This window comes from Paramisgurnus dabryanus, chromosome 9 (genome assembly GCF_030506205.2).
Source record: "Paramisgurnus dabryanus chromosome 9, PD_genome_1.1, whole genome shotgun sequence".
Classification (NCBI taxonomy): domain Eukaryota; kingdom Metazoa; phylum Chordata; class Actinopteri; order Cypriniformes; family Cobitidae; genus Paramisgurnus; species Paramisgurnus dabryanus.
Window position 1 is genome coordinate 1,820,307 of NC_133345.1, and position 15,936 is coordinate 1,836,242.

At 37.9% G+C, this 15,936-nt stretch overlaps 4 non-coding genes across 4 annotated transcripts; all 4 read right to left on the bottom strand.

Moving 5' to 3' along the window:
* Positions 1-4,613: 4,613 nt before the first annotated feature.
* Positions 4,614-4,778, bottom strand: LOC135764471 (U1 spliceosomal RNA). The gene has a single exon (XR_010540017.1). It is a non-coding gene; the product is annotated as a U1 spliceosomal RNA (small nuclear RNA).
* A 785-nt stretch (positions 4,779-5,563) lies between these two features.
* Positions 5,564-5,754, bottom strand: LOC135764416 (U2 spliceosomal RNA). The gene has a single exon (XR_010539964.1). It is a non-coding gene; the product is annotated as a U2 spliceosomal RNA (small nuclear RNA).
* A 5,672-nt stretch (positions 5,755-11,426) lies between these two features.
* Positions 11,427-11,591, bottom strand: LOC135764482 (U1 spliceosomal RNA). The gene has a single exon (XR_010540028.1). It is a non-coding gene; the product is annotated as a U1 spliceosomal RNA (small nuclear RNA).
* Positions 11,592-12,376: 785 nt separating this feature from the next.
* LOC135764546 (U2 spliceosomal RNA) lies at positions 12,377-12,566 on the bottom strand. The gene has a single exon (XR_010540088.1). It is a non-coding gene; the product is annotated as a U2 spliceosomal RNA (small nuclear RNA).
* Positions 12,567-15,936: the final 3,370 nt, after the last annotated feature.

Below are 15,936 nucleotides of genomic sequence, written 5' to 3' on the forward strand. Positions count from 1 at the left end.
ATTTAAGCATTGTCAGATATTCACTAGAAAACAAGACAAAAACAGTAAGTAAGATATTAATTTACTTTTTTCTTTCAAACATAAATTTACAGACGGCTGGAAATTTTTAATAAAATAACTAGCCATACCTATTCGGGTCTGCTCCCGTTTGCTGTGATGACGGGGGACTTAGTCCAAAGCACATTTTGAGGAATACTTACACATTTTACTTCTTATTTCTTTGAAATTAATTATGCATACACTATGGATTAAAAATGTCCCGACTGCGAACCTGATAAAACCCAGGTAAAAAGCAAATACAAATAAACCATTTTGATTTAGCAAAAGTTTACAAATAAATGCACTCCTTGCACACAACAAGCACGTCTAGTTACCATTCATATTTTGCGTGATTTAAGTTTCGTCGCATACATTTTGGAAGGCACACGATATAAACAAAATAAGGCTTTTAATTTGTGCCGACCTCATTCTCCGTTGAGGGCTTATCAATCATAATAAACGCTGTTAACTCTTCTCATTGAATGGTCTAAATCCAATGCTGGTAAAGAAATCAAATGTGCATTTAAACGCAACAAGCAAGCCGTAAAGCAATGGATGCAGGCAAACAAACGAGGAATAGCACATACACCACGATTAGATCATCGGGTCGCATACTTTGGAATTAATAAGAAATAATTATTCAGTCTAAAGAAATAAGAAGTAAAATGTCTAAGTATTTCTCCAAATGTGCACACTCATTACAATAAACGGGAGCAGACACGAATAGTTATGTATGTCTCGTTATTTTATTTAAAATTGATAAGCTGTCTAACATATGATATATTTTGATAATACGAAATGCTAAAAAAATAATATAACACCAATCGACAATATCTGTTATTGTTATTTTTACAAGTAAATTCATGTGTAGGAGAAAACAAAGCAGCTGTCAGTCCATACTATATTGAGTGGCCATCGTAGTGGTGCAACCTGAACGATGTTTTCCCTACTTCCGGTCAAAGCCGCCATTTTGTGAAATAGGCATATAGGTGACGCTGTCATGTGTAGGAGAAAACAAAGCAGCTGTCAGTCCATACTATATTGAGTGGCCATCGTAGTGGTGCAACCTGAACGATGTTTTCCCTACTTCCGGTCAAAGCCGCCATTTTGTGAAATAGGCATATAGGTGACGCTGGAGCACGCGGCCATTGTCTCTGTTCAACAAAACAAGTATATATATACACATACGCATATTTTTCCTCAATCAATCACCGAATACAAGGTGCAATTCGATGCCAACTGACCCTTCTCTCTGGTTTCATGTTTGTAAGGAAAATTAAGGGGGAAATTACGATAGCATTTCAGCCAAACATTCATTCGTGCCACGCTGCTTTTCTTTGAACGAAAAAAAACCCTCTGCTCCCCCTACACAATTTCTTCTCCTGTTATTTTATGCTTAAAACAAGCAAATAAATCTGACTACAGGGTAAGAAAAAATTCGTGAACTTTTCCCATAAACACTTAATTCAAGAAAAATTGTCCCACCCCACTGGCCATTTTTTATCCACAATACACATTCGATGTCTGCAGGCACCATTGTCTTTGTTCAACGCAAACAATTCTGTTGCGTTTTTCTTTGAACGAAGTGCTCCGCCTAGATAATTTGACCCATATTCACATGGGTTTGTTTCTCGTTTTTTTTTCTTTGAGAACAATCTATATAGCGCCTTCCACAATCGTTTTGGTGTTAGCTTTACGTAAAATAGAAACACAGAAAAGTACTGAGCGATGGAGAGACCACGAACGCGGAACGTATTATGGACCACGGACTGGCAAACAAACTGGCAACCACGCACTAAAGAAGCAAACTCTGATTTTAAACTCACCTTATTTGTCCCCGGAAAGCGCCAGAGTCGATGCACGGAGTGGACGGAACAAGCCTCGCTTCCATAGCCGAAGGTCAAAAATCCATTTAAACGTGTAGTCCCCGGTGTCCACTCGATCTTACCCAAAAAGCCGAGAAGCGATACCGCAATGGCATCCGGAGAAGGCGCTGGCTGTCGGGATGGAGGTTAGCGGGTCAGAGGTCCGGCACTGAAGGTCTGCGTTCATTATTCACCGTGTGCATTTCACTCTATATCCACTTTCTAATGTATAGCACTTGATAAGGATTAACAGTTTAAAAACAGAAATGCAAGACATCAGAAAATACATTTATTTTTTACTTTCATAACATGAGAGGTGTCATACAATAACAAATATGAGCTTTAAAATCACATTCCTAAGTTAAAAATATACATAAAAATAGATATATGGATCATTACACAAATCACTACTCAAAGGACCTATGTTAAATAACTGCTTCAATATTAATTAACAATAACATTTGGCCAAGGCAGTCCTTGTAAATAGACATATAAATAGACAAATAAAATCATGACATATATGCCGTAGAGCCTGAGATAGAGAAAAATAATAAGGAATTCTGCTTTTACTACCATCTCAGAAATATTGCCAGAATTAGAGGTTTTGTCTCAAGACAGGACTTAGAGAAACTTGTTCATGCTTTCATCACCAGCAGGGCCGATTATTGCAATGGTCAATGGATTTAAAAAGTACTGTTTCTTGTTTAAAAACCACTTCATGGCTACAATACATGACAGATATGCTAATCGAATATGAAACCGATTACTCGGATCAATAGGATCAGGTCATTTAGAAAAAACAAGGGTTCACTCAAAACAAGGTGCCTCAGCATTCAGTTATTATCAGCTTTCAGAAGAGATCAGATGTGCTTCAACAGTAGACACTTTTAAATCTAGATTAAAAACACATCAGTTTAACTTTGCATTTACTGAATGATTTAAAACAGTACGAATAAAACAGTACAAAAGAATAAAACAGTATGAACCTTACCTGTTATAAAGGGAATGAAGCTTACGGTATGGTGCTTACCTGCAGAAATAAATAAAGTACAATAAGAACACACAGAACTTCAATTTTCAAAATTATTTTAACATTAAATGATGATTATTTTACTGGTTTACCTGTTTGTGATTACCACAGGATCCCGTCACCTGGCTGCGGTCTTCATTTGGTGAACGGTTCTTCACTCATAATTGACCTATACAAGAAATAGAGAAGAATAATAAGCAATTCTGCTTTTACATGTAGATGTGTGCCCCAAGAACACAGACACACCGGCTCCAAAAAGTTTAAACAGTACACATTTCTGTTATTTTAATGTGGCAAATGTGTCAGCTTTAAAAGAAGCATACATTACCTTTTAAAGAGGAAATACCTTTTGCATGAAATACCTTTACTCCCAGCATAAGCAAGCAATTTTCAAAATGCTTTTAAAAGTAAATAGTGATTATTTTACTTGTTTACCTGTTTGTGATTACCATGGAATCCTGTCACCATCATTTTTAAGCTTGTAAAGCAAATAATGAAATATTGACTTAGTAGGAAAAAATATTTTGGAAGTATCGTGATAAATGATGAAGAAAATATTTTGCAAAGTGATGGTTAGCACACGGTTGATGGTACCTATTAAATTCCATCATATTTTTTTATTCCTACTATGGAAGTCAATGGTGACTATCTGCTGTGGGTTTACCATCATTCCTCAAAATACCTTCTTTTGTGTTACTCAGAAAAAACTAATCCTCGTGTTGTTGTAAGCCTGTATGCATGAGTAAATGATGACAGAATTATCATCATAAATTGAAATATCCCTTTAAACTGTATTTCCCCCCTTAAACCTAAACTTATTTTCCTACAGCAAGTCATTTAGGTAATCAAGAAAATACTTTACCCGTTGTCTTTGTGAGTTAAACAAATACAGCTACGCTTCCAGGTCTGTCGACGTTGCTGTGGTTTTTCGACAGCTGTAGTATGAAGGGTAGCGAATGAATGAATACATTGCAAAAAATCATTTCTTACTTGTTATTTCGAACTGTTTTAACTATACAAATATCTAGAAAGTCTTAAAATAAGATGCATTTTTTGATGAGCAAAATGCCCTAAGAAAATAAACCTAGCCTTTAGGGAGAAAAAACTCAGAATTTGGGCTTAAAACAAGCAAATAAATCTGCCAAAGGGGTAAGAAACAAATCTAGATATAAACACTTAATTCAAGAAAAATTGTCGTAGCCCATTGGCAGATTTGTTGGCTTGTTTAATGTACATGCATGTACAATATTTCAATTTGTCTTGTATTTATTAGCATTTTGTATTGCCCAACGCTGTCTAGGTTGTTTAACTGTTGTCATTTTCTTATAAAAGCCTTTATAATTTATTAGTTTGGATGATTGCCATTCCCGAGAACCTCTTATATTGGAAGTAAAAGAATCATCTAAGCATTATTTTGTGCTCTTAGACATGTAGCCGTTTGATTGTGGTTCTATTTAATGGCTAGTCTATTCGTTTGGAATGGTCAAACGGCTATTAGATTTTCACTGACAGCCCAAATTAAGCCTTGTTTTAGCCTAGACACTTATTCGCTGTCTATTAAAAGTTATGTAGTCGTTGAATAGCCGCTTTTTTGATGACTAATGTATTCTTGGGCCGTGGTTAGACGTCTCTTGGATTTTACGTAAAACGACAAGCGAATCTATTTTTAACACAAAGGTCAGGGGAGAGCGCGAACGCAGTCCCCCACTATCAGAAATTTTGCAGTCGAGATTCCCACATTTGGGGAATTCGCAAAGGGTCAGCCCAACCGGAGTGCAATGGCTGAGCCTCGCCCTGGGTGAACCACCTTCATGATCATGGTGTCTCCCCTGCCAGGTAAGTATGAGCGACACCCTTTGAGGCCAGACGGCCGCATCTTCCTGTGACCGATCACATCGACGGCGCCCCCGGAGGCCGTCCGACTAACATTTCATTTACTGTGTGTGACCAGGTGGAAAGCGCACGAAGCCACGTCTGAGACCAAACATTCTTCGAGATCTACCCTGTTTTTATTCCGTTTCCAGCCCGGTTGAACCGTGTAGAGTGAAATATGTGAAACAATTTAAATCAAATGGATTTAAATTGCGCATTCAAATATATGGTTTCGTTATTACAAAGTAACTTTACGTGGAATAGAAACAAAAAAAAATGTACAGAGCAATCAAGAAACAACGAAAGCATAGCAATTTTAGAACGTGGATAAATAAAAACACAGGGCTCAATGACTTACCCGTTGTCGTTGTGAGTTAAACAAGTACAGCTATGCTTCCAGGTCTGTCGACGTTGCTGTGGTTTTTCGACAGCTGTAGTATGAAGGGTAGTGAAAAAAGTTTTCAGGTGTTTTTAACATTCCAATCGGTCTCGTTCGCTTTTGTTGCGCCTTCAGCTGTGTCGAGGATGTTTAATTCGTCCTCGTATCACCTCCGCAAACTTGTAAAGAAATTAATTAAATACATTACAAAAACATTTCTTTATCAGCGTGTTCATTTCCACGCAAGCTTTTCGTTAAACCAATAAAGCCAACGAAATCACAGCAATTTTAAAACACACGGATTAGAAAAAACACCGTCATTCACGCACAAAAGAAGCAAATTCTTTTTTTTATACTTGACTTATTTATCCCCGAGATGGGGAGCGCACCATTCATGGAAACACTGCAATACCATGTTGATGCATGGAGTGGAAGGAGCAAGCTCCGCTTCCATTTCCGAAGGTCAAAAATCCATTTAACATATAGTCCCCGGATAGGAGACGTATCAGACATTAAACTGATAAGAACAGATACTACACTTGATCTTAGCCAAAAGGCCGAGAAGCGATACCGGAATAGACGCAGCCAAAGGGGGAGCCGGCGAAGGCGCTGGCTTTTGGGGTGGAGGCTAGCGGGCATTTAACTCTATACGTTCTCATTGTATAACCCAGAGGTAGAACGTTGAGCTAGCAAATCAGAAGTTCATGTTTTAATGCAGGATCTGATCCACGCTCATGAGAGAGAGAGAGAGAGAGAGAGATAGAGAGAATTTAGAATTTTCAAAAAACCTTTATTACAAATTAAAACATTTTCATAACCTCAAATCAGAAAAAACAAAGAAAAAAATATATATAGTAACGGAAATAACAAAAAAATAAGCCAACATAGGAGCAAAGAACAAATCATCTTCAATAACCAGACACAGAGCTCCTCCATAATACCAAATCAATTCAAAAGAAAGAAGATCATTCATTGCTTTAAAGTATCTAAAACCAATAAGGATTCTAGATTTAACTTATTTTAAAAACTGCTAATGTATCATGGCTTCCGGGTCTGTCAACGTTGCTGTGGTTTTTCGACAGCTGTAATATGAAGGGTAGAGTGAAAAAAAATATTTAAGTGTTTTGAACATCCCAATTTGTTCGTTTACTTAGTATTTTCTTAATGTTTTCGAGTTAAAAAATAATTCTTAAATCGAGATACATTTACTTAATAAGCAAAGTGGCTTAGAATTTAAGTCTTGTTTACTGAAATAAATTCTAAAATGTAATAGGTTAAGGCTTAAAACAAGTAAAAATATCTGCCAGTGGGGTAAGAAAAATAAACCTAAATTGAGTTTATTATTGAATTAAGTTGAAACTAGAATTAAGTTTATTTTTCTTACCCCGCTGGCAGATATTTTTTATTTGTTTTAAATATAAACCTGTTGATTTTTATAATTTATTTCAATTATTTTACAAAGTATGCGATCTGATTTTTTTAATCGCGGTGTTTCTTTTATTCCTCGTTTCTTTTCCGTGCATTTGCTTTATTTATTTATTTTTGCTTGTTGCATTTAAATGCACATTTGATTTGTTGCCACATTATTATGTGTTAATGTATTTTTTAACATGTTTATCAACAAAAAGTGCGTTATTATAATTAATTATATAGCTGTGAAATATATACAAGAATTCCCAGCAAAAATAAAACGTTTTTATAACAATTTTCTATTACAATACATAATATCTTAAGCCACTTTGCTTACCAAGTAAATGTATCTCCATTTAAGCATTGTCAGATATTCACTAGAAAACAAGACAAAAACAGTAAGTAAGATATTAATTTACTTTTTTCTTTCAAACATAAATTTACAGACGGCTGGAAATTTTTAATAAAATAACTAGCCATACCTATTCGGGTCTGCTCCCGTTTGCTGTGATGACGGGGGACTTAGTCCAAAGCACATTTTGAGGAATACTTACACATTTTACTTCTTATTTCTTTGAAATTAATTATGCATACACTATGGATTAAAAATGTCCCGACTGCGAACCTGATAAAACCCAGGTAAAAAGCAAATACAAATAAACCATTTTGATTTAGCAAAAGTTTACAAATAAATGCACTCCTTGCACACAACAAGCACGTCTAGTTACCATTCATATTTTGCGTGATTTAAGTTTCGTCGCATACATTTTGGAAGGCACACGATAAAAACAAAATAAGGCTTTTAATGTATGCCGACCTCATTCTCCGTTGAGGGCTTATCAATCATAATAAACGCTGTTAACTCTTCTCATTGAATGGTCTAAATCCAATGCTGGTAAAGAAATCAAATGTGCATTTAAACGCAACAAGCAAGCCGTAAAGCAATGGATGCAGGCAAACAAACGAGGAATAGCACATACACCACGATTAGATCATCGGGTCGCATACTTTGGAATTAATAAGAAATAATTATTCAGTCTAAAGAAATAAGAAGTAAAATGTCTAAGTATTTCTCCAAATGTGCACACTCATTACAATAAACGGGAGCAGACACGAATAGTTATGTATGTCTCGTTATTTTATTTAAAATTGATAAGCTGTCTAACATATGATATATTTTGATAATACGAAATGCTAAAAAAATAATATAACACCAATCGACAATATCTGTTATTGTTATTTTTACAAGTAAATTCATGTGTAGGAGAAAACAAAGCAGCTGTCAGTCCATACTATATTGAGTGGCCATCGTAGTGGTGCAACCTGAACGATGTTTTCCCTACTTCCGGTCAAAGCCGCCATTTTGTGAAATAGGCATATAGGTGACGCTGGAGCACGCGGCCATTGTCTCTGTTCAACAAAACAAGTATATATATACACATACGCATATTTTTCCTCAATCAATCACCGAATACAAGGTGCAATTCGATGCCAACTGACCCTTCTCTCTGGTTTCATGTTTGTAAGGAAAATTAAGGGGGAAATTACGATAGCATTTCAGCCAAACATTCATTCGTGCCACGCTGCTTTTCTTTGAACGAAAAAAAACCCTCTGCTCCCCCTACACAATTTCTTCTCCTGTTATTTTATGCTTAAAACAAGCAAATAAATCTGACTACAGGGTAAGAAAAAATTCGTGAACTTTTCCCATAAACACTTAATTCAAGAAAAATTGTCCCACCCCACTGGCCATTTTTTATCCACAATACACATTCGATGTCTGCAGGCACCATTGTCTTTGTTCAACGCAAACAATTCTGTTGCGTTTTTCTTTGAACGAAGTGCTCCGCCTAGATAATTTGACCCATATTCACATGGGTTTGTTTCTCGTTTTTTTTTCTTTGAGAACAATCTATATAGCGCCTTCCACAATCGTTTTGGTGTTAGCTTTACGTAAAATAGAAACACAGAAAAGTACTGAGCGATGGAGAGACCACGAACGCGGAACGTATTATGGACCACGGACTGGCAAACAAACTGGCAACCACGCACTAAAGAAGCAAACTCTGATTTTAAACTCACCTTATTTGTCCCCGGAAAGCGCCAGAGTCGATGCACGGAGTGGACGGAACAAGCCTCGCTTCCATAGCCGAAGGTCAAAAATCCATTTAAACGTGTAGTCCCCGGTGTCCACTCGATCTTACCCAAAAAGCCGAGAAGCGATACCGCAATGGCATCCGGAGAAGGCGCTGGCTGTCGGGATGGAGGTTAGCGGGTCAGAGGTCCGGCACTGAAGGTCTGCGTTCATTATTCACCGTGTGCATTTCACTCTATATCCACTTTCTAATGTATAGCACTTGATAAGGATTAACAGTTTAAAAACAGAAATGCAAGACATCAGAAAATACATTTATTTTTTACTTTCATAACATGAGAGGTGTCATACAATAACAAATATGAGCTTTAAAATCACATTCCTAAGTTAAAAATATACATAAAAATAGATATATGGATCATTACACAAATCACTACTCAAAGGACCTATGTTAAATAACTGCTTCAATATTAATTAACAATAACATTTGGCCAAGGCAGTCCTTGTAAATAGACATATAAATAGACAAATAAAATCATGACATATATGCCGTAGAGCCTGAGATAGAGAAAAATAATAAGGAATTCTGCTTTTACTACCATCTCAGAAATATTGCCAGAATTAGAGGTTTTGTCTCAAGACAGGACTTAGAGAAACTTGTTCATGCTTTCATCACCAGCAGGGCCGATTATTGCAATGGTCAATGGATTTAAAAAGTACTGTTTCTTGTTTAAAAACCACTTCATGGCTACAATACATGACAGATATGCTAATCGAATATGAAACCGATTACTCGGATCAATAGGATCAGGTCATTTAGAAAAAACAAGGGTTCACTCAAAACAAGGTGCCTCAGCATTCAGTTATTATCAGCTTTCAGAAGAGATCAGATGTGCTTCAACAGTAGACACTTTTAAATCTAGATTAAAAACACATCAGTTTAACTTTGCATTTACTGAATGATTTAAAACAGTACGAATAAAACAGTACAAAAGAATAAAACAGTATGAACCTTACCTGTTATAAAGGGAATGAAGCTTACGGTATGGTGCTTACCTGCAGAAATAAATAAAGTACAATAAGAACACACAGAACTTCAATTTTCAAAATTATTTTAACATTAAATGATGATTATTTTACTGGTTTACCTGTTTGTGATTACCACAGGATCCCGTCACCTGGCTGCGGTCTTCATTTGGTGAACGGTTCTTCACTCATAATTGACCTATACAAGAAATAGAGAAGAATAATAAGCAATTCTGCTTTTACATGTAGATGTGTGCCCCAAGAACACAGACACACCGGCTCCAAAAAGTTTAAACAGTACACATTTCTGTTATTTTAATGTGGCAAATGTGTCAGCTTTAAAAGAAGCATACATTACCTTTTAAAGAGGAAATACCTTTTGCATGAAATACCTTTACTCCCAGCATAAGCAAGCAATTTTCAAAATGCTTTTAAAAGTAAATAGTGATTATTTTACTTGTTTACCTGTTTGTGATTACCATGGAATCCTGTCACCATCATTTTTAAGCTTGTAAAGCAAATAATGAAATATTGACTTAGTAGGAAAAAATATTTTGGAAGTATCGTGATAAATGATGAAGAAAATATTTTGCAAAGTGATGGTTAGCACACGGTTGATGGTACCTATTAAATTCCATCATATTTTTTTATTCCTACTATGGAAGTCAATGGTGACTATCTGCTGTGGGTTTACCATCATTCCTCAAAATACCTTCTTTTGTGTTACTCAGAAAAAAACTAATCCTCGTGTTGTTGTAAGCCTGTATGCATGAGTAAATGATGACAGAATTATCATCATAAATTGAAATATCCCTTTAAACTGTATTTCCCCCCTTAAACCTAAACTTATTTTCCTACAGCAAGTCATTTAGGTAATCAAGAAAATACTTTACCCGTTGTCTTTGTGAGTTAAACAAATACAGCTACGCTTCCAGGTCTGTCGACGTTGCTGTGGTTTTTCGACAGCTGTAGTATGAAGGGTAGCGAATGAATGAATACATTGCAAAAAATCATTTCTTACTTGTTATTTCGAACTGTTTTAACTATACAAATATCTAGAAAGTCTTAAAATAAGATGCATTTTTTGATGAGCAAAATGCCCTAAGAAAATAAACCTAGCCTTTAGGGAGAAAAAACTCAGAATTTGGGCTTAAAACAAGCAAATAAATCTGCCAAAGGGGTAAGAAACAAATCTAGATATAAACACTTAATTCAAGAAAAATTGTCGTAGCCCATTGGCAGATTTGTTGGCTTGTTTAATGTACATGCATGTACAATATTTCAATTTGTCTTGTATTTATTAGCATTTTGTATTGCCCAACGCTGTCTAGGTTGTTTAACTGTTGTCATTTTCTTATAAAAGCCTTTATAATTTATTAGTTTGGATGATTGCCATTCCCGAGAACCTCTTATATTGGAAGTAAAAGAATCATCTAAGCATTATTTTGTGCTCTTAGACATGTAGCCGTTTGATTGTGGTTCTATTTAATGGCTAGTCTATTCGTTTGGAATGGTCAAACGGCTATTAGATTTTCACTGACAGCCCAAATTAAGCCTTGTTTTAGCCTAGACACTTATTCGCTGTCTATTAAAAGTTATGTAGTCGTTGAATAGCCGCTTTTTTGATGACTAATGTATTCTTGGGCCGTGGTTAGACGTCTCTTGGATTTTACGTAAAACGACAAGCGAATCTATTTTTAACACAAAGGTCAGGGGAGAGCGCGAACGCAGTCCCCCACTATCAGAAATTTTGCAGTCGAGATTCCCACATTTGGGGAATTCGCAAAGGGTCAGCCCAACCGGAGTGCAATGGCTGAGCCTCGCCCTGGGTGAACCACCTTCATGATCATGGTGTCTCCCCTGCCAGGTAAGTATGAGCGACACCCTTTGAGGCCAGACGGCCGCATCTTCCTGTGACCGATCACATCGACGGCGCCCCCGGAGGCCGTCCGACTAACATTTCATTTACTGTGTGTGACCAGGTGGAAAGCGCACGAAGCCACGTCTGAGACCAAACATTCTTCGAGATCTACCCTGTTTTTATTCCGTTTCCAGCCCGGTTGAACCGTGTAGAGTGAAATATGTGAAACAATTTAAATCAAATGGATTTAAATTGCGCATTCAAATATATGGTTTCGTTATTACAAAGTAACTTTACGTGGAATAGAAACAAAAAAAAATGTACAGAGCAATCAAGAAACAACGAAAGCATAGCAATTTTAGAACGTGGATAAATAAAAACACAGGGCTCAATGACTTACCCGTTGTCGTTGTGAGTTAAACAAGTACAGCTATGCTTCCAGGTCTGTCGACGTTGCTGTGGTTTTTCGACAGCTGTAGTATGAAGGGTAGTGAAAAAAGTTTTCAGGTGTTTTTAACATTCCAATCGGTCTCGTTCGCTTTTGTTGCGCCTTCAGCTGTGTCGAGGATGTTTAATTCGTCCTCGTATCACCTCCGCAAACTTGTAAAGAAATTAATTAAATACATTACAAAAACATTTCTTTATCAGCGTGTTCATTTCCACGCAAGCTTTTCGTTAAACCAATAAAGCCAACGAAATCACAGCAATTTTAAAACACACGGATTAGAAAAAACACCGTCATTCACGCACAAAAGAAGCAAATTCTTTTTTTTATACTTGACTTATTTATCCCCGAGATGGGGAGCGCACCATTCATGGAAACACTGCAATACCATGTTGATGCATGGAGTGGAAGGAGCAAGCTCCGCTTCCATTTCCGAAGGTCAAAAATCCATTTAACATATAGTCCCCGGATAGGAGACGTATCAGACATTAAACTGATAAGAACAGATGGTTTTTATTGATACATAATCACATATTTAAACAAGTGTACATGAAACAATAAATTAAGTAAAAACACTAATGTACAAATGCAGGTGAAAAGTCAAAAACTAGTCAAGAAAATCCAAACAACGAGGGTTAAAACACCACTAAAATCCTGAATCCCTAAAACACACCACATGTTAAAATACAAATGAAGCACCTAAAATGACCCATGTAAAAGCATGCAATCCTTAAAACCTTGTAGAACGAGAAAAAAAGTTAAATATAGTTTATTGTTTCTTTTACATATATTAAAAGTGCTTCCAGTGTGTTTTAAAAGCCAGAATAAAACAATACAACAAAGCTGGTGAGTAATCCTCAATGACTAAAACATTTTAAATAATAAAAGTCTTAAAAAACAATACTCTGTTGTGCTTGACTGGAGAGGTGAGCCTTCCCTATGGGCCCACTCTCACCCTTCAGTCCCAGGCAATCAAACCCGGTTTCAGGGGCCCAGAGGAGATCCGTACCCTCTGGCCCGCTGCTCCCGTAGCCGAAAGTGGTGAGGGTACATCTACGGGCGACCAAGGTCGGTGGCGGCCAGGACCCTCTCTGTGGCAACCCCGGCCCCCCCATCCGAATGATTAGGCGCGGTGCCCCTGCAGCAAGTTCTCAACCGTCCTTATAGTGGCGTGGAGGGGCACCGTCACCCGTTTCCCCACCAGCAGGTTTCTGGAAGTCCAGATTGCAAGCTTTATAGCGTTCAGGGTGAGCCAGAGCGTCGTGAACTGTTCCGATGTTAATTCCTTTGTCCTCCGGCCCACCCCTAGGACGGCGAGATTATAGTCCATCTGGACCCCACCCACTGGCAGGCACGGGAAAACCAGGGGGCCGGTCGCGGTCCACTGGTCCTGTGCAGCGCCGCACTCCCAGAGGACGTGCCGCACGGTCTCTTCGTGGTTGCACCCGAGCCGTGGGCACTTTGCGTTGGCGGCCATGCCGCGGGAGTGCATAACCGCCCTGGTCGGTAGGATCTCATGGGCCACCATCCACATCAGGTCCTTTTGATGGTTCTGAAGGGCAGGGTGGGCTGCGTTCCTCCATACTGTTTTTGCCTCAATCTCCGTTAGGCCTGGTACTGGGCTCACCTTCTCCCGGTCCTGCACAACAGAGATAATCATTTTATGGTCCTTTAAAACATTCAAATTTTCACTTTCTAAGTCATGTTTCCTTAGAAATTTCTTAATAAAAGCATATTCTTTTGGCAAGTTAAAAGACACTGGGGTTCTAAGATCTACTGTTAAAATTTTTAAATAGCGTAAATACGACCCCATCCAGAATTTGACTATTGCTGTGGTCTTTTCACTGGATGGGGATGTGGCATACTTCAAATGTAAAGCAGTAAAATTACTCCCTAGGAAAAGACCAAGGTCTGGGAGTCCTTTGCCTCCATTTTCCTTTCGTTTTTTGACGGTTTCTCTCTTTATCCTCTCCCACCTGGACCCCCAGAGAAAATAAAAGACAGCACGTTCCACTGCTAAAATGAAAGACCTGGGGGGGCTAAAAACAGAACACAACAATAAAAACAGAGGTAAAATCACTGCTTTAAAAACCAAAATTTTTCCTTCCATTGTCAAAGTCCTTAGTCCCCACAAACCTAATCGCTGTCTTACTTTCCCCAAAGTATCTGTCCAATTTCCACGTCCACCACCCTCCCTGTCAAATTTTACGCCTAGAATTTTTATGTCAGTATTCCTCAAAGTCACGTCCAGTCCTCCCACATTTATGTCATCCCACTGTCCGAAGAGCTGGGCCTCAGACTTGTTTCTATTTAATTTAGAGCCTGAGGCCTGTCCATAAAAATCTGTTAGTTCCAAAGCTCTTCGGACAGATAAAAAGTCAGTCGTTAAAATAGTCACATCATCCATATATAAAACACATTTTGTTATCAAACCTCCCGGTAGTCTAAGTCCTTCGATCCGTTGGTCCCTTCTCAAGAGCTGTGCCAGTGGCTCAATGCATGCCACGTACAAGAGCGGGGATAACGGGCACCCTTGACGGACGCCGCTGTGTATATTAACAGCCTTTGTTAAATGCCCATTTACTAGAATTTTGCTGGTTATGTCATTATACAGCAATGCCACCCATTCTAAGAACCTCCCTGGGAAACCCATTTTCTCCAGTACCTGCAATAGGTACTGGTGCGAGACACGATCGAAAGCTTTTTCGAAATCTAAATTTAACACTATAAGGCCAATGTTTCTGTCTCTCGCAAAACAGATGGCATCTCGGATCAATATTAGGCTGTCTGTGATCCTCTTCCCGGGCACAGCACACGCTTGATCCGGGTGGATCACGTCTTTTAAAAACATGGACATGCGTGCCGCTAACAGCTTGCTAAAAAGTTTACAATCCAAATTTAAAAGGCTGATTGGTCTCCATGTTTTTAAGTCTGTTCTATCTCCTTTTTTGTGTAAAAGCGAAACAATACCTAGTCTAAAACTGTCAGGTAGTCGGTCTAGTCTGTCAAAATCATTAAAAATCATTAAAAGTTCAGGTGCTAAAATGTCCCAAAATTTTGAATAAAATTCCACGGGAAGGCCGTCACTTCCCGGCGACTTACCTGTTTTAAAATCCTTCATACATTTTGTAAGCTCTAAAAAAGTAAAATCTTGGGTTAAAATAGCACACTCATTTTCAATTTTATTTTCTAAAATTCCCAGAATATTTCCTATGGCTTCCTCGGTTACCTCTTTTTTATTGTATAAATCTGCATAAAATGATTCTACTTCTTTTAATATCTCTTCTGTGTTACTGGCTTCCTTCTCCCCATTTTTTAATTTGGTTATTACCGCTTTATTTGTTAAAATCCTCTTAAAAAAATATCTTGTGCACTTTTCGCCTTCTTCCAGATCTTTTTCCTTACTTCTTAAAATCAACCCTTTGTTTCTTTGTTTTTCTAACTCAGCCATTTCTTTTTTAACCTCCTTTAGCTCTTCATTAAAATCAAACCCTTCGTTTACCAACTTGAAATACCTTTGTAATCTTTTTTGCAGTCCCGACATGCGTCTCTTTTCTTTGTTCTTTTTTTCAATGCCTTTCTTTCTAAAAAACAGTCTCGTCCGGTGTTTTACCATTTCCCACCACTGTGCACGTGAGTCAAAGAAGTCCTGGAGGGTCTGCCATTCGTTGAATTGCTCCCTGTAATCACTAACTATCTCCTCCTCCTGCAACAGGGAGCAATTCATTTTCCAGATCCCTCCCCCTACTGTCAGTTTTGTATTGAAAGAAATGGTGCAAGACAGCATAGCGTGATCGGAAAAAAACATAGGTGTTAATATAGCATCAGTTGGCGGGCAATCACGTACAAAAATGTAGTCAATACGAGAGGCGTTGGTGCCATCACCACTGACCCAGGTGTAGCCCAGCTCTCTT